At 34.8% G+C, this 19,533-nt stretch overlaps 1 long non-coding RNA gene across 1 annotated transcript in view; it reads left to right on the forward strand.

Annotated features, from left to right (window-relative positions):
* The window catches only part of LOC128315594 (uncharacterized), a 71,233-nt gene extending 58,785 nt beyond the window's left edge, over positions 1 to 12,448 (forward strand). Inside the window, exon 3 of the long non-coding RNA XR_008298517.1 lies at positions 11,268 to 12,448. This is a non-coding gene — a long non-coding RNA (uncharacterized LOC128315594). The remainder of the gene's footprint in view (positions 1 to 11,267) is intronic.
* Positions 12,449 to 19,533: the final 7,085 nt, after the last annotated feature.

A 19,533-nucleotide genomic window follows, 5' to 3' on the forward strand; every position in this document is an offset into this window, starting at 1 on the left:
TACTATAGCTACAATAGCATGTTTTGTCTTTTAATAAAACACATCTATCTCCCTCTTTTTTTTCTTCAAAATTGTCTTGGCTTTTCTTACATTCTTTGTATTTTAAAATCAGGACATCAATTTTTGTTCAAAAGTTTTATTGAGATTTTAGAGTATCAAATATAGTTGATTTCCAAACAGTAGTTTGGAAATAACTGTAACTTCACACTGTTGAGTTTTCCTATCTGTGAATATGTTTTATGTCCACATTTTCTAGCGCATCGTTTTTTGTCATATGTTTTGGTAGCTGTTTGAAAAGGTTTTACTCATCCTGCTCTTTCAACATCACATAGTAAAGGCTGATATACCTGCCTATTTTTAGTTAAAGTGAATGAGGGTGAGGCCATGTCATGAGATGGATTCTTAGACACAATACAGTCTTCTGTGTCCCAGTTCTCTGTATTCCTTTTAGACATCACCGTTGAGGAGTAGCTGGCACTATGGCTGGTTTTCTAATCCAAACGCCCATGCTCATTGCTTCCACCTAGAAGCAGACCCCCTTTTGCTTCTGCCTAACCCAAGATTAACACCATGAACAGGGGTGACTTGCCTGCTTTCTGTTAACCATGATCCATGAACCATTAACCGTGATCTCAGCTAATCATCCTATGTCTTGTCCCTAATTCATTTCCTACTCCAAGGATTCATCTTCTGTAAGTATAGAACACTCTTTGAACAAAGCACTCCCTTCTTGATTAACACTCTCTTGTTGCCTATTTTGTTTTGATGATTCTCTGTTTTTAATTGACATATATTTGGCATATAACATTGTGTAAATTTAAGGTGTACAACATATTGATTTGACTCATTTATATATTGCAGTATGATTGCTGCTGTAGCAATCGTTAGCAACTCTACCACATGACGTTTATGCTTGTGGGAATAATTAAGATCTAGTCACTTAGCAAGTTTGATGATTAGAATACAATATTGTTGTCTATATTCACCATACTGTGTATTAGATCTCTAGGATTTATTTATCCACTAGTTGCAAGTTTGTATCTTTAAACATCTGTCCTATTTGCCTACTCCCCAGCCCCTGGTAACCACTATTTTACTCTCTGTTTTTACAAGTTTGGCTTTTTTAGATTCTATATATAAGTGATATCATACAGTATTTGTCTTTCTCTGTATGACTTTTCTCACTTATCATAATGTCCTTATGGTCTATCCATGTTGTAAATGGCAGGATTTCCTTCTTTTTGATGGCTGAATAATCTACTGCATATGTATACCACATTTTCTTTATTCATCTAATGGTAAGCACTCTTTAAGTGAATCTTACTTAATTTTCTTCCCCAAAATGTCCCTTACCTCCTTTAGTTCATCAGGGGGTTCTCCGTTTGTTTTCCTATGTTGTTGAAGAGATTTAAGGTCAATATTACTTAAGAGGTTTTTTTTTTTTTAATTTCATGGATTTGAGAAAGAAAAGAGAAACTGTACTCAGTTTGATCTTTTGAAATAGAAGTCATGATCTCTTTTTCTACATACTTTCAAAGGATGCAGCTCTCTGCAACCTAACATTAGGAAGTAGGAAAATAATAATAATTCACTCTGATGTGTTTAAAATAGCAATTATTTCTCTATATAAAAGTAATATGTGCTCAGTGCAAACAATTTTGAAAAACACATTTCAAAAATCAACAATAATCTTGCCACTTAAATATTATTGTTAATTAATTCCTTTTTCTCTATATGAATATAAATAAATATGTGTGGATATCTATTATAAATATAAATGTATATATGTTTATATATAAATATAAATATGGTTTATAAAGAGAGATATCCAGATATATATATTTATATTTTAAATGTATAGTATTATCACTAATGAATATAATATACATATTTATATAAATATTATTTATGAGATAATTTTTAATTGTTATATTGTATTCCATTATAAACATACAATATAATCTCTTTAACCAAATCCTTGTTATGTTGGAATATATTATTGGAATATAATATTAAATATATATGTTGAAGGACATTTAAGTATTTCTAGTTTTTTTGCAATTATAAATACCATAGCTCTACACTCTCTTCATGAATCTTTGCATTGGATTTTAATGAATTCCCTAATAAAACATTTTAAGCAGTGGTATTACTAGGGTCAAAAGAATTCACACTGTAAGATTTAATACAGTTTGTCAACATTGTCTTCAAAAAAGATTGTACCGATTGACCGTCCCCTTAGCATTATAGGAAAGTGTCAGTTTCTAAATATTTCACCAACACTAGGTTTTAATATTCTTCATATTCATCGATAATATAAGAAGGAAAATACGTTTTCTCATTGTTGCTTAATTTTTTATTATTAGGAAGTTAAACAGTTATCTTATTATCAGCTTTTTTATTTCGTGAGAACTGCCTGTTCATCATTTTCCAAATTGGTAATCTTTGTTTTCTAATTGGTTTTTTAAATCTTGTAAGAATATGAGCCATATTTTTCCATATATTATAAATATTTTTCACAGTTTGTGTTTTGTCTCATTACTTTATAAAATTAATATTTTTGAATATAATTATATTTTTGTTATAGTTTCTTCCTGTGGAGGCAAAGGAAAAGAGGGGAGAGTTCATATAGTCTATGTAAGAAGTGATTTTTTTTTATTTGTTTAGTTGTTTGTTCTTCATATTCTGAATTGGTTAACAGTGTAATAGACTAAGATAAGAGAGACAATAGATCAGAATTCAACTGTTTCAGTCTGGAAAGTCCATGCTAGTTTAATTTCTTGCACAGAGTAAGCCTACAGAAACAAGCTGAATGGATGAGTGGATGGGTGGATAGATGAATGAATACTGGGAACTGATCTAGGAGCCATGGACAACAACTTGATCATCAGCTATAAACATAACAATGTAAATTCCATTGTAAAATTCCACTGCAAACAATATCTTAGTAAAATATGAGAAAGACCACGAGGGAATCTACGGACACTCTTCATTAGTAATTACCAGAAATACATATATTTGTCTTTATTTAGGAATAAATGAAAATGAATATGAAAACAAAGGAAAAACTTTTTTTGTGGAATAAGGGAGTAAAAATTTCATCTGAATCACTGGCATTATACTCACTAGCCCATAAACATGCTTTAGGAATTCTATCTTCAAAATCCCCTTGCATGACCCCTCTTCCATTTTCTTTACATTGGCATACTTCTCAAAAGTGATACCATTAGCGATAACCATTTCAAATCCACTCATTCAAACCTCTGAAATCCAAAATCTGCTCCTACCATTTCTTTGGCCAAGGCCAGCAATGATCTGAAGCAAGATCACCATTGCCACGCCCAACAGAAGCATTTCTGTTCTCAATATTTTCAACCTTTTAGAAACATTTAAGTTGATCAAAGCAATCTTCTTGAATCATGTACTTCTCTTAGCCTTGACCTTTCCTTAAACGCCATTGGGGAATATTATTGCAACTTAATTGAATTCGTATTTTAATTTGTAGATTTCTAAATTTTTAAAAGAATTATTTGCTATTATTAGTGGTTATGATAAATTATAACATTTTTGTTAGGTCTTCATTATTAAAATATTGAAAGCCCAAATTAGCAAATTGGTTCCTCACTTGGGCAATCTAAAGAAAATGTGTAAATATTATTTATGTAGAAAAGTGTGTAACCATGTGAAAAAAGAAAGATATGAATGGGAAAGAAAAGAGATACCAGGAAATACCAGTTTCCTTCTCCAAGGAAACATATATATACTTGCTTACTGATATATACTTGCTTTTTAATATGATCTTGCTTTTCATATCATAAATAACTCTATATTAAGTATAAATCTATGGTTATGTTAACCTTTAAGTAAATAATGATCAAAATTAGGTATCAACAATTGATTTTTTAAAATCAAAACTAGAGCAATTATCTCTAATGCTTTGAGGCTTTTTCTCATATTTTGATGCAGTACTTAATTTTGTGTTTGTCATACTTGGCTTTTTCACTTAGATTATCCCCATAGTGATAAGACTGTAAAAAGAATCCTCTGTATCTACTTCCTCTTCTAACAGATGAATATAGTTTATTTCTCTTAGGGATCCCATTTTCTTGCTTCTATTTTCTCTTTTCCACGGGTAGTTTTTTCACATAACAAAATAAAGCATTGCATTAGTTTATCATATTCCCTAAGCTTGTCTCTGCCAGTTCCAATTTAGGTAGCATGTTTAGATCTTCTTGTGAAGCTTTGAGCAACATTTAGTACCGTACTGGTTTTTGTAATAAATAAAAAGGTAAGTTAGAACTCTTCTAGGTTTGTTCATTTAGTTTTTTTTTATATGTTTGTTATAAAGACAGTTACAAATTTAAAGTTTGTTTCCCATCTTGTGTTTTCAGCCTTTGTTTATTTATTTTTTCACCCACCTCATTCCCTATCAGGTCTTTTTCAAGCTTTTCTTCCCCTTTTGTCCTTCAAAGAGTTTTACTCCATGTATCTGTCTTGGGTATAATTTGCATCTCATTTCAAGCCTCTTTTTTGCAATCTCATCCACTCTGCTGTCTCTGGTTTGCAGAGTCCCCAATCAACATTTCAAGTTCCAATCTCTTTCATTTCAAAGTCTTTTCTGTACAACTCTTCCTGCATTGACCAGTCAGCTAAGTCAGCATGTTTGTATAGCAAGTAAAACTATCCTATTCCTCTAAATATGTCCCCATTCTTGTGTTCTAGGTCTCCATTAATGATATCACCATTCTTCTGATTATTCAAGCTGGAAAACTGAGTATCATCCACATCTATTTATTCTTCTTCTACTCTGATATCCAAGAAATTAGAAGTCTTGTCCAATTTACCTTCTATTCTTTTATTCTCAAGATTGCCCAACTTTGTCCACCACCACAGTGACTACCTGGGTTTGAATAAATATTGTCCCTTACTTGGATTATTGCAGTGACCTAAATTGATCTGACTTCTCTCTAATCTATTGCCCATTCCCCAACTTAAAACCAATGTGCAGTTCTATTTTGCACTTAAAGTAACCCCATTATCAAGGCTCAACCTTTCCTTCATGGGGTCATTTTAGCTCTTGAGCATCTCACTCTTGCTGTCCCCTTGCTGGCACATTTTGACAGCTAGACCTAAACATTTAAAAATTTCCAAATATGCCATGTTTTTTTCTTTGCCCCATGGCTTGTTCGTATGCTTCTTTATTTCTATAACATCCTTCCCCAGTCTCAGTTTGCACTAAATGCTTCAGGTTTTAGTTATGATGTTACTTCCTCTGGAAAACCTTCCATAAACCCACTTCCTGAGTCACCCTGTCTGGATTTAATCCAAAGTCTACCATTTAATATCCATAAGCAAGTTGACCTCTCTGTCCTAAGATTTCTTACCTGTAACAAGTGCGGGGGGGCATTTCTTAGGGTTGTTTTATGGACTGACTGATATAAGGCATACAGATAACTTAGTACAGAACTTAGAAATCAGCAAATGTTAATTGTTTTATTATGTTCATGTTTAAAATTACCTCTTACCTTTTTGAATGGCTTCTACTCAATCTTTGCAGAGAATCTATATGATTTGTTATTTATGACTATAAGCCTTCCATGTAAAAGCAGGAGCTCAAAAATATTTGTATATGGATGGATGAATGGATATGAATGGATGTGAAATGACAAAGGATAAAATATCTGGAAAATGTCTCTTCATTTTACTGATTTTATTATTTTTACCATGAAATCTCCAAGGTAACATCATTAATACAAACTGAGGATGAATTTTATAACTTGGGCCAGATTTGAGACTTAAAAATATTTTGGTGCATCTCTGCTTCTGATTTTTTATATTTGAGATTTATTTATTTGTTTATTTGTTTATTTATTTAAAGAGAGCGTGAATTAGGGAAAGGGCAGAGGGAGGGAGGGAGAAAGAGAGAGAGAGAGAGAGAGAGAGAGAGAGAGAGAGAGAATCCTAAGCAGGGTCCATGCTCAGCACAGAGCCCAGTGTGGGGCTCCATCCCACAACTCTGGGGTTATGACCTGGGCTGAAATCAAGAGTCAGACACTTAACTGACTGAGCTACCTAGGTGCCCCTGAGATAAACTTTAAATTCTATACCTTAGTTTTATGTCTTAGAAAATTATGAATCTTCTGGAAATTATCTCATTTTGAGTGTATTATAAAACATTTAATTTATAAATTTATAAATAGTTTAATTCCTCCCTTAGAAGCAATTTCCTTAACCACAGATATTGAGGTATATTAGGTTAAATGTACTAGAGTATTTCTGCATCCATAGTCATGGACCCCCTAGGAGTTCCTAGAATCTCCTGAAAATTGTCTTTTTATTGGATAGTATATCTGCACAGGAAAGGGCTATTGCTTTTACCACATTTTCAAAGGCTTTCAGAATTAAGGTCCAGTACAAGAGAGCCACTTATGACTTAGAGTTTAGGGAAAGACTATCCTCCCTTCTGCTAGTCAATTCCTTAATAGACATAGTGACGTTGTTTTATTTTGCTTGTTTTAGAATTATTAATGAGTGAAATATTTGCCTTTACAGTCTTGGTAAAAGCTCCAGTATTCTAGAGTTAAAAAATAAACAGCAATCTGATGAATTTTAGAACCAAGAGATGTGATAACAATAACAGAATTAATACTCCAATAACATGAGATAATAGAACTAGAGAGAAAAGTGAGAATAACAACTACAAGTAAGATAAATAACAACTATAAGATAAACGAAAAAGAAAAGGCACATTTGAAAAATAGCTAAATACAACTGGAAATGGAAAATAAAATTCTTAAAAGCTCAATGACAGGTTAAAGAGCAAATTAGTCTCAGATGAAAAGATATAAATGAACTAGAATATAGACCTGATAAGATCACTGACATGCAACCTGGAGTGGAATAAGGTTACAAAATATGTAAGCAAGACATACAGATAATGTTCAGCCTAAGAAAAAGAAATTAAAAGGAAAGGAGGAAGAGGTAATGGATAAGAATTTTCCAGATTTAATGAAAGACTTTTATATTCAAAGTGAAAAAAGCACACATAATTTCAAACATGAGGAATAAAGAGAAATCTCCAGCTAGACATGTAGACAAAGTGTAGCGAAAATGCAGGGGTGCCTGGATGGTTCAGTCTGTTCAACACCAGACTTCAGCTCAGGCCACGATCTCACGGTTTGTGAGTTTGAGCCCTGCATAGGGCTCACGGCTGTCAATGCAGAGTCTGTCTCTGCCCTTGCCCTGCTCATGGTCATGCTTGTGTGCTTTCTCTCTCCCTCTCTCTGTTTATCTCTCTTTCAAAAATAAACATTAGAAATAAAGAAAATACAAAACACACACACATGCAGAAAATCTTGGAGAAGTCAACTAAATATACTAGACAGCCTCTGTCTCATGTGTGTGTGTGTGTGTGTGTGTGCATGTGCACGTGTGTGTGTGTGTGTGTGTATGTGCTTACACATGCTTGTGTGCATGTGTGTATGGGTGTATCTGTGTTAGTTCCTCTCCTGGCTATAAACTAGACCTTGAAAATTTAAGACAGCTTAAAAATGCAAAATTTGAGAAGCAAACTATGGAAGGCACCCACAATTTACCATACTATGTTGTACACAGAGCCTCTTATTTAAAAATATCAGATCGTATGTATTTGCTTTTACATTTCTTAGAGAACATGTTTAGTTTTTGGCAACTTGTCTATCTCTGGGCTTCTGTGGAATATATTGACATATAAGATGTGAATATATTACTGTTAAAAGGGAGTTTTATTTTTCTATTTTCCTAGATATGCCCTAACAAAATCTATAGGTGCTTTGTTTTTTTTTTCTTTTCAAATGGTTCAACCCATGCTTAGTTATGAATGGCCCCTCCTGAAATGTTGGTGCTGACTGGTTCCCAGGGTAGCCGGACAGGTTAGATTTCATTTGTGGTTGGACATATTTTTGTCAGAGGTGAGTAAAGAGTTGCCATAAAATACAGTTCACTCTCTCGCTTCTTAAAGCTTTTTAAAACAAAAATAAACTATTTGGTCCATTTTGGTTATGTATTATTTTATTATAAAATAGTGAACACTAATTCAATACCTGAAATTCATCAAATTACATTATCATTATAAGGAACTTTTATAGTCTATTAAGCATTAATTCTTCAATAGCAAATGAATGCTACAGCTCACTTCTCCTATCATGGTTTATATTTATTAAATGCTTCACTAATTTTGCACACTGCTCTTGAAATAAAATTGACTCCATTAGTGCTTTAAAATCCCAACAAGGTGAAGACTAAAATATAAGGTAACTACAAAATAACAGGGTAAGAAGCTCCATGGATTCTCTCTTCAGTGGAACAATTATATCTGGTAAAAATATTTATTTATCTAGATGTCTGGAAATTGTCTTTAGGGAGTACATCAAATGAAGATAGATTTATTCAAAGAAATCTACTAAATCTCACTGAGAACAGTGAGAATCGGTGGCATTTTTAGCCACAACCCAGCTCAGCATGATGGAAGCTTCACTAACAAAAGATGGCATCCAAAGGGATGGGGTCCCCTCTCTCCTCAGCTCCCAGTCAAGGGATATAGTATCTGCCCAGAAGAGGGAGGCCACCAACATTTGTCATCCCCTGTCCGTCCAACAAGCTTTGTGTTACTCAAGATCTGTTCGAGACAACAGCACCTGAGAGGTCTATTCTGGGGCTCTCATCCTCTGCTCAGCCCCCACTAATGGAAACCTTAATCCCAAAGAGTCAGGGCAGAGATTCCAGCCTGGGAGACACAAGCAGAGAAGACCACGGGCTGCTGCCCCTACCCAGCATCCTCCTAAGGTGTCACTCTGAGAAAAGTGGGCCATTGTTTTTGTTCCCGTTTCCTAAGAAGTGGCACAGAGATTTTGCCTAGGGACAGAGGCCATAGAAACAGACAGCTTTGAAGATCTCTTGGAGGAAATTGACCTTTTCAGAGTGTGGGGAAGGTCAGGCCTAAGAGCACCCTTGAAAATAAGGAAACTTTTATAATAAGTAATTAAGAGGAAGCTGTTACTCCATTTGAGTAACAAGCTAGACTGTAGACCAGCCAGAAGTTCGCCAGAGAATCAGGGAAAGATGGCCAAGAGCCCTCTGGGGATTGGAAAAAACCTCAAAGACGAGCCTCATGCAAAGGGATCCAAATTTAATTGGATACGACTAGAAAGCAGTTTGTGTCCTGGAGCATTGTTAAAAACGATAGAGAAACCAACCAGCAAATCCCAGAGGCTAACAACTGTGTGTGGTACCTAGAGAGACAGTTTAACTGAGATCAGGGAAAGACACAAAGGCCTGCTGGAAGCATTGCCATGCCAAGGTGACTGTGAACTTGTGGAGCAACATCAGAGGCTGCACAGTGCAAAGGAGATAGACTTTAATAAAACATTCCAGCCAAGTCTCTAAATAAACAAACAAGCAAACAGGTCCCAAATAGGAGGTGGAGAGGGGAAATCCGCGTCTAGATTTGCTACCATGTAGCAACTTTTTTTCAGGGGATGGGGGGTGGGGTGGGGCGGGAGGAATTGAGTCATGCAAATAAGCGGGAGCATGTAACCCACACACAAAGGAAAAAAGCAAGCAACAGAAATTGCCTTTGAGAAGACCCAGCTGTCAGATATTCCTGATAGACATCAAAGTGGGCACTATAAATATGTTTTAAAAACTAATTATGCTGAAAGAAGAAAAAGGAGGGTATGATGACAATGTCTGAAAATAGAGAATATTAATTAAAAGATAGAAATTATAAATACAGAATCCAATGTAGATATTTTGGAAAAGTACAATGACTGACATAATAAAAATTTTTGCTCTTTCCTCCTCTATTGCACAAAGGGAATTAAAGTATCATTTTATTTACCTTTGAATTATCCTGTGCAATAGTTAGCAACAGTTCAATAATTTCTAAATTTATTTCTCCATTCACTTATCTATCTATTCAACCCCACGTTTACAGTCTAGAGAGGTAACTCAAGTACTATGTATGTATTTTAACAATGCATATCTGCATATTTATGGTAATTGAAATATCACCACTTTTCTTTAACTAAAAAGAGCAAAAGTCATATAAATCAGGTGGGTAAGTAGGGGATATTGAATGTGGATAACTCTAAATAAAGTACAGAGCATACATTCATTCTTCTATAAAATGGCCTTTTCAGTACATTAAATGCAATATTCTACAATTTCTGCATTTCCTACTGAGAGAATTGTTTCACTCCCCTTCTCATATTGAAAAACTGAAGTTAAGAAATAGTGTTTTACAAAGTCACCTGATCAGTGTTAATGTTAGGGATTGGAATTTTTTTTTTTACGATGAACGTTATTTTTGAGTGTTTTATAAGAAAGAATGTGCATTTACATTTTAGAAACCAAATTAATTTATCATTTATTGCCTTTGACATTTTAGATTTAAGATAATCTTAACATTTTAGATACAAATTAGTCTTATTATTAAATGTTTCTAAATTTCCAAGTTTTTTTAATTTAATGGAAATATGTAGTCTGATACAATAGCATTTCTTACTTTTATTATTATTTACGTCTAGACTTTGTCAGAGCACCTTCAAATTAAAAAATAGAAGCACTAAACTTTTTAAATATAATTTATTGTCAAACTGGTTTCCATACAACACCCAGTGCTCATCCCAACAGGTGCCCTCCTCAATGCCCATTACCCACTTTCCCCTCCCCCCCATCCCCTATCAACCCTGAGTTTGTTCTCAGTATTTAAGAGTCTCTTATGGTTTGCCTCCCTCCCTCTCTGTAACTTTTTTTTCCCCTTCTCCTCGAAGCACTAAACTTTTGAGTATATATTTGGCATTTCAGAATTGAATGGGCAGTAAATTCTACCCTTTTCTTCTATAAAGAATAGATCTGGTTTGAAAAAATATACAGTGATGAATATAATTATTCTACAAATAATAAAACAGAGAACAGATCCTTACCTCTTAGTGTCTGTAAGATCACACATATAAAGTGGAGACAGTGAAACTTTATCTTAATTACTTTTAACATCTCTTTTTCCTTCACTTTGCAAAGCGCTTTTCCATGTGATTATTCTAGCCACTTTGAGGTGATTGGCAGCTCTATTCTTTTTAAATCTGGTAAGTGTTATATACTGAGAGATGTGTCACCCCACCTATAAATTTATTCAAAGCATTGACCCATTTTATACTGCTTCCTTTATTCATCTCTAAAAGTATTTTATAATGGAATAAATTTCTTTTTTCTTTTTTTTTGAAAGAGAGAGAGACAGCACACGCGAGCAAGCAGGGGAGGGGCAGAGAGAGAGAGAGAATCTCAAGCACACTCCATGTCCAGTATGGAGCCTGATGTGGGGCTCGATCTTATGGCCTTGAGATTGATCATGACCTGAGCCGAAATCAAGAGTTGGACACTTAACTGACTGAGCCACCCAGGTGCCCTGGAATAAATTTCTTCATTGTAGTGGTTAAGCACGTGGACTTTGAAGCCAGCATCAAGCCTGGTTTCAAAGTGTGACTGTCTCCTATTCTTCATGCCTCAATTTCCTCACTGTAAAATGGAGATTATAATAGTTCTTATTTCACGAAATTATTATGAGAAGTAATGTGTCAATGTTGAAAGGGTTTCAGGCAATTACTGGTGTATTGCTTACTATTTCTTCTTTAAAACACAGTTTCATGAATGATTTTTCAAGCATAAATAAGTTGAATGTAGTACTGTGATGATTTAATTGGTACCTCTGATTGGATATTGAACCATAAAGAATGACTATATATATGATATTGGAAAGGAATCTTGTGTTTGGAAGGTATCTTCTTTCTTGACACAAGTATTCTCTAGTGGCTTCATAAGCATCTTGGAGGAAAGCTATAGGTTTTAAATCAGTCTCTCAGGTTTTTAAAGACTCTTCAAAACAATTTTGAAACTTTTCAGTTCATTTTTACTATGTTAGGTTTTAAATCATGTAAAATGTGGAATCGTAGAAAGAGTAATAAATAATAATATTTTTGGTTGGCCTGTTGTATCTCAAATGGTGTTGAGATAATGCTTTTCCCTTCTTTGTGTGAGTTTGTTCATGGGGAAAAGCTAGGAAGTAATTACCTTGTGATTCTTTGGGCCTTAGTTCAGTAAGAGGCAGATTTCATTGTCTTTACATGTATTTTAGTTGTATCACAACTAATAATCAAATTACAAATACACAGTCATGTAATATCTAACATATCATGTCTATATGATATAAAATATTTCATATATTTTATGAAAAATGCAAAAGCAAAAATGGATGACTGCTGAATTTTGGAAGTGAAGAAAGACCAGTTCTGAGAGAAGGGCACTGAGGAACAGGGGATATTCTGAGAATCTGTCACACCTCCTTCTCCTTGACAAGTGTCTGCTCTGGGAGACAGTCCTCAGGACATTGGGGCAGTGGCAACAGCTAAGCATCAGGGAGAAACAGAGTTGTTAGTCAGAGATTTCATTCAGTGATGAGATAGGATTGGCAGGAAAGACATAAAGAGGGAAACTCCAGCTTCCTGTGAAGGATATACAAGGATAAGTTCTCTGAGGACCTATGAAAATAAGAATATCCATGTACTGGAGACTTGGACTTCCATATCCCTGGGTAGTAGCTTGGTTCTCTCACTGAGAAAGAGGGAAAGTGTAAGGGATGCCATGGAAAAATCAAAGGCTATTTGTGCAAGGGAAGCTCTGTTTTGTCCAGCCAGATTGTGTTCCATTGGTTTTTATTTATTTTTTTTAAAAATTTTTTGATGTTTATTTATTTTTGAGACAGAGAGAGACAGAGCATGAATGGTGGAGGGTCAGAGAAAGAGGGAGATACAGAATCTGAAACAGGCTCCAGGCTCTGAGTGGTCAGCACAGAGCCCGACGTGGGGCTCAAACTCACGGACCCCGAGATCATGACCTGAGCCGAAGTCAGACACTTAACCGACTGAGCCACCCAGGCGCCCCGGGTTCCATTGGTTTTTAATAACAGAAGAGTAGAAGCCATCGGGCTGGGTGGTGTGATTAGCTAATTGAGCAGGAACAAACTTAGAGCATTTAGCCTCTGGTTTTAGTGGTAATCTGGTTCTGGAGAAATCTTAACCAGTTTGTTCCCTGTTCACACTTTGTTCACTGTTTCCCAGTTTGTTCACATCCTGGGGTCATCTTTTGCAGATCCTATGTGAGCTCCTTCTTTTGATGTGCTCAGGAATTCTTACGATTTTAATTTAATGGGTTTATAAAGACTGAAATTTTCCTTATTGAAAACATGTGTCGAATGTTTCAAAACAATATGAACTGCATTGCATCAAAGGAGATCGTGTTCGATGAGAAAGCTGAGGAATTGGTTCAAATGAGAGATTCTGTCACATTTCAAAGGTGCTAAGGAGAAATTGATAGCTGACATTTCAAAGCTGGGACATAATTACATTATCATCAGCAATTCAGTGCCTATGTCTAGGAATCAGATGAAGGAAAAGTTTGGCGAAAATTTGAGTTTTCCTGTTGCTGTGGAGAGTACATATGGATTTCATTATTCAGCACTAGTTGGATTATAGGTAACAAACCTTCACTGCTATATATTCAAAATGCCTGAAAGGAATAGAAAAAATGCTGACTTTCCAGAATTGTGAAAACATTTTTTATTTCATCAAAGTGATACAAAATGTAGGAAATTAGCTGTGTATCTGTGCTAAGTCAGTTCTCTGAAAACTACCCCTTCATCACCACAGTGTCCAACTGATGATGAACAGAGTACAGGTAAGTAATAATCAGTGTTTATGAAACAGATACAATATTGAAAGCATTATATCAAGTGGCATAGGAAATATAAACAAGTGTAAACTTAATTCTCTCCAAGGAGTTTACCAGCTCATTGTAAGAGAACTTAAAAATACATGACTTCTAAGTAAGTATAACTCCCTTATTGAATGACAAGAGCTCCATAGAGGGTAAGTAAGAAAGAATTTTATCTTTCTTGCACTATGAACTTCAAACATGCGAACAGTTCAGATCGCTTTTTCTCATGTTTGATGACCCTTTATGATTGCTTTGCAGAAACTGTAAAGTTTCATTTTCAGGTGTTAAAAAATCTTGTCTACTTAGGACACCAAAACTCATGTCTCTTTGTGAAACCAAACACTGGTTGTGTGGCTTCTTCAATTGCTACCATTGTAGCATACTCTAAGTAACCTCTTTGCTCATTTTATGTTTCTAATTCCTGAGAACATATGTGGACTTCTCCTAAGGATTTTTGCATGCTCAGCTCCAGGAAAAGCATAGGCCAGACATTGGAATACCTACAAGTTAGCAAACATCTAGCCAGGATAGAAGATACCTGTCTCTCCAATCTTTTGGATACCCCTGCAACATGGATTTATTGGTGAAAAAGCCCACAGAACTCTCTGATCCTATGAATTTAATTCAAAAACCTGCATAATAAGTCTCTAACTAATCTTACAAGGGCTAGTTATGGCTGTGGGAGAAAGCGGTCAAAGGATTACCTGGGCTACCTCTTAGTGAATTTTCATGAATGTATCTAGAAACTCTACTTAGAATTTAGGATGTTTATCATCCATTGCTGTTAGCTTTGAGGGCTTAACTACAATTCAGGGATAACACAGATTGCTCCATTGCATATCATGTTATAATAAATGTAAGCAAACAAAGGATCTAGTTTCCTTAAGCTACATTGTGGGGCTGATTTACCTCGAACCATGATCAGGCATAAATCTCAGCACAGCTCATTTACCTTTGAGGCCCTATGCCTCATTTTGTATTTATAAATTGTATTCTTTCTCTTAAATTTGTCCCTCCCCAATGTATAAGCTTCAGGCCCAACAAAACTTGGATTTATTCCCAAGAGTGCATGATGAGTTGAAGACTGTTAAGCTCTCAAACTTGAAAGGTGGAAAAGTCACTAGCTAGAGGTTTCTAAAAGGCTTTATAGAGAAGGAATTTAAAGATTTCTCATTTTATCAACAGAGAGAACCAACAGATTTAAAAGTTCAATGGAAACTTTTATTAAAGGATTTAGCCCTTTTTACAGATCTTATATAGACCCAGGATTTTAGAGAACTCTTAGAAATAGAATGTCTAAAGAAAAACCTATCTCTACACTATAACCAAATAATCTTTACATGAGATTAATGTCTTGCTTCTAGAATAGGACACAATAATCTATTTCCTTGGGTCATGAGTAGTGCAATACTGCATATGCAACCTCTTAGGTTATTTAGGTGTTTTATTTGATCCTTAATCCTAAATGTCATTTTAGGAGTCCTTTGCAGTCCTTGTAATTGAAGAGTTCCTCTCTTTCTACTAAATTTAATCTTAATTTCGTAAGCATCAAATATCTGTGAATCTTTTCCACATGTGTTTTTTGATGTATCATTTTGTTATCTCACCAATATCATACCACCTTATTCTTTAATGAACTATTTTTTTCTTTCAATTATTTCCATTGTTTAACTTGAATTTCACTGTACCAGCCCTAAATTTCTGTGGCAGTTCAGAAACATACGAAGAACTTCAAAAGCCATTTTGGTCTTGGTTTTACTTTTTTCTTCTTCCTTGGACATTACTATTTTCAGGTAACTTTCAATTTGCTTTGAAATGTTTCCCTTTCATATCAAATACTTCTTTCTGTATAAAAAAAATAGAAAGTTGTTACTCTGTTTTTGGTTAGTACTATGTTGGAAAACTATTGGCTTCTAGTAAAATGTGAAGCAAATAGGGCTCTTTGGGGTACTTTGCATTCTCAAGGGATGTAGGAAGCCTTAGAGTCACAAAACGGCTGCTCCTGGGGTGTCAGGCTGTCATTACCCTGTGCTCACCCAGCACCCTACTGAAAATAAGACACACTGAGTCTTAACTGTACAAATGTTACTGAAGCTATACAGCTTTTCACTGTTTTCTAAGACACTACTCTCTGTTCATGTCAAGGAGATACTGCTTCTGTCTGCTTTTTCTGTCCTAGTACTTTCAAAATGTCTTTTGACCATTTATGCCCTAGAAGCATGACTAGCCCCATTTTGGAGTCTGGAGGCAGACAAGACTATAAAAAATAGGAATAGGTGGAGCTAAAAAAAAATTGAGACTGTCATAATTGTCATTAAATAAAGTATTCTAGCTACAAATTTGGAGAACCAGAAAGACTCCTATAAACAGCTTTGTGTTCAGGTGGTCACTCATTCATTAATATGCATTAAAACAATGTAACATTTCTTGTGGTTTCTCTCTCTCTCACTGTACAAATTCTGCCTCTAAAATAAAGTTTTATTCCTGATGTTTGAATAGAATATATATGTAAATAAACACATATGCATAAACATGCTGATAACAATACAAGAGGGTAGTTGTACAATAAATGAGATTCCACCCCCCATTAGACTAAAAAATAAAACAAAACTAACTGAAAATGCTTTCATCTTATTTCAAGGAATAGACTACTAATTCAGAAGCTTGGTATTCAGTCATGTAGGAATCCATTTCATAGTACTTCCTCAGCCCTTAGCCCTTTTTACAGATGATCTTTTACAGAAGATCTGAGGATATGAAACATATTTTCTTTATTCTAAAATAGTCACTTTTTCTAGACTCTATTTTATTGTCTCACATCTGAAGAGTATTTCCAGTATCTGAAGGCTGATGCCAAACCCATATCAAAGCAGAGATAATGAAGGTGATATTACTTTCTAAAAGCACATAGGTGACAGCAGATACCTTCGGTGAAGTAGTTCTCAAATCTAACGTAGCATTTTAATTTTGCTTCTGCTCCCACTCCAAGTCATACCATCACAGTATATTTTGAAATTCTTAAAGTTCTTTTTCAGAGAAAATAACTAAAAGCTGATTTTTTAGAGAGTATAATAAAGTGTTTTTTTTTTAAGTCACAGATTTGTGATGTATTCTCAACATGTTGCTTCTCTAATTGAATGTGTTAAAATAACAATTGCAATGCTCTAAATCTAATTTATTAAAATGACAATAATGGAATTAGAGGATGAATGCACAGATACAAATCTTTTCTTTAAGTGAAGAATAATTATTCATGCTGAAAAATTATCAGAAACAATTTTGGGTTTCTCTAATAACATACTGGATAATTTGTTATAGTCAATGTAGTTGCAAATATTTACCACTTGCTAATTCCTTCCAAATTTAACACCACCTGCAAGTAAGATTGGTGAGGAGGGAATATGAATGGTATATAAAAATTTGTATTAGAGTTTACTTTGAAGTTGAAATGAATTTAGTTATAATTTAGTCTGATCTTATTCATTGATGAGTAAACCAGGACCCCCCCCCCCCCGCCCAAATAAGTAAAAGACTACATTAATAGTTTGTGGTATCAGTAGGGTAAGAAGCTAGTTTACCTAAGTTCATACCTGGAGGGTCTTCCGTAACTTCAACAAGGACTTACTGCTCAGGCAAAATTGAGAGCAGGGGTTGCTCGTATAACATATAATGCTCCAATGGGATTAATTTCCCATTCTCCTACAAGGAATAACATGCTAAAGTCAAGAATATATATAGGGATTTATCAGAGAAATTTTCCACTGATGAAAAGAACAGTCACAATAATCAGTAGGGGACCTGAAGTTAAAAGATAACTCATTGTGGGAATATAAGAGCATGGCACACAGAAGAATTAAAGGCAAATAATATATATAATATAATATATAATATATAATATTTGTCTACCTCATTTCCTGTAGGCCTTGTCCTGGCTGTCCATGTTCTAACACACTTGCACAAAAGGTTACTTAATTATTAGCAAAATAAACCCACAGCCTTCAAAGATCTGTATTTTTTTACTTGTTCTTTTTTTTTTTAAGTTTATTTATTTTGAAAGAGAGAAAGAGTGGGGGAAGAGGAAGAGAGAGACTCTTAAGCAGGCTCCTAAGCAGTCTCCATACTCAGTGTGGAGCCCCATGCAAGGCTCATTTCCACGAACTGTGAGATCAAGACCTAAGCTGAAATCAAGAGTTGGATGCTTAACTGACTGAGCCACCCAGGTGCCCCAAAGATCTGTATTTAATTAAATTAAAAATGAGGCACAGATGTGATTATATTCAATGATAGCTCAAAGATTTCTTCATATTCAATGAGAAACTTTGCACATTTGTGACCCTCTGTACTCATTCCCAATTCAAGAGTGGCTAATACCATATTCCTGCTTTTCAAGAATGGAGCCTTGCCAGATGTATTTGTTTAACCAACATTTTTAGACATGTACAAATTAATAAGCATTGATCTAGGCCCAATAGATATAAAAAATTTCACAGTGGATACAATAAAATCTCAAAATCCATTGATAATCACGGTGGAGTTAGAAGAAGGTATGGGGAGATGACAGATAAACAAGAAATGAATGAGATAATTTCAGGTAGCAAAAAATACAAAAATACAGTGAGTTAGTGATATATGAATGCACAGTCTGAGAGGGAAAGGAATAATTTAGATACAGGCATATTTAAGAACTTTTGTCTGAGATGTGAAGGATAAGAACAAAAAGACATTTAGAATTCTAGAGAAAGAGCATGCCAAGCAGAGGGAACAGAGTTGGCAAAATCACTAAGGAAGAAATTATCTTAATGTGATTTAGAAACAAAAGGAAAAATCTAGAAACAGAGCTAAGGCTAATGTGGACAAGGGAGAGTAATAAAGAGGTGGACAGTGATTTAATCGTGCACTTTTTTGAATAGGCTTTTTTTTTTTTTTTGCCATCTAAGGTTCACAGAAAAATTTATAGGGAAGTACAGAGGTTTCCCACATACCCTCTGCCCTCATACATGCATTACATTGCCCATTATCGACATCCCCAGCTAGAGTGGTACATTTGTTACAATTGATGAACATGCACGGACACATCATAATTATCCATTATAGTTTATCTTAGGGTTCACTCTTGGTGTTATATATTCTATGGATTTGGACAAATGTATAATGACATGTATCCATCATTGTGGTACCGTACACAATATTTTCACTGCACTAAAAATACTCTGTGTTCTGCCTAGTTATCTCCCATCCAAACACTGGCAACCACTGATCTTTTTATTATCTCCATAGTTTTGCCTTTTCCAGAATCTCTAGAATGTCATATATGCCATGTAACATTTTCAGACTGGTTTCTTTCACTTAGTAATATGCAGTTAAGTTTTCTCCATGTCTTTTCATGGATTGATAGCTCATTTCTTTTTTTAGTGCTGAATGGCATTCCATTGTCTGGAGGTACCACAGTTTATTTGTCCATTTAATAACAGAAGGACATGTTGGTTGCTTCCAAATTTTGGCAATTATGAGTAAAGCCACTATAAGTATCCATCCACAGAAAGGAGTAGATGTCAGATTGTAGCAAGGTTATGTGAAATCGTGTCTTAAATCATCATTATTTTTAGTTTCCAGTGAAAATTACAAGAGAGACAAGAAAATTTGCACTTCATTTTAGGATTGGAATCTCATCACTCCTTGGGTGTTCAGATTATTAAAGTTGGGGTACTGGCCATATAACCAATATTA

The sequence above is a fragment of the Acinonyx jubatus genome, chromosome B2, assembly GCF_027475565.1.
Source record: "Acinonyx jubatus isolate Ajub_Pintada_27869175 chromosome B2, VMU_Ajub_asm_v1.0, whole genome shotgun sequence".
Lineage (NCBI taxonomy): Eukaryota > Metazoa > Chordata > Mammalia > Carnivora > Felidae > Acinonyx > Acinonyx jubatus.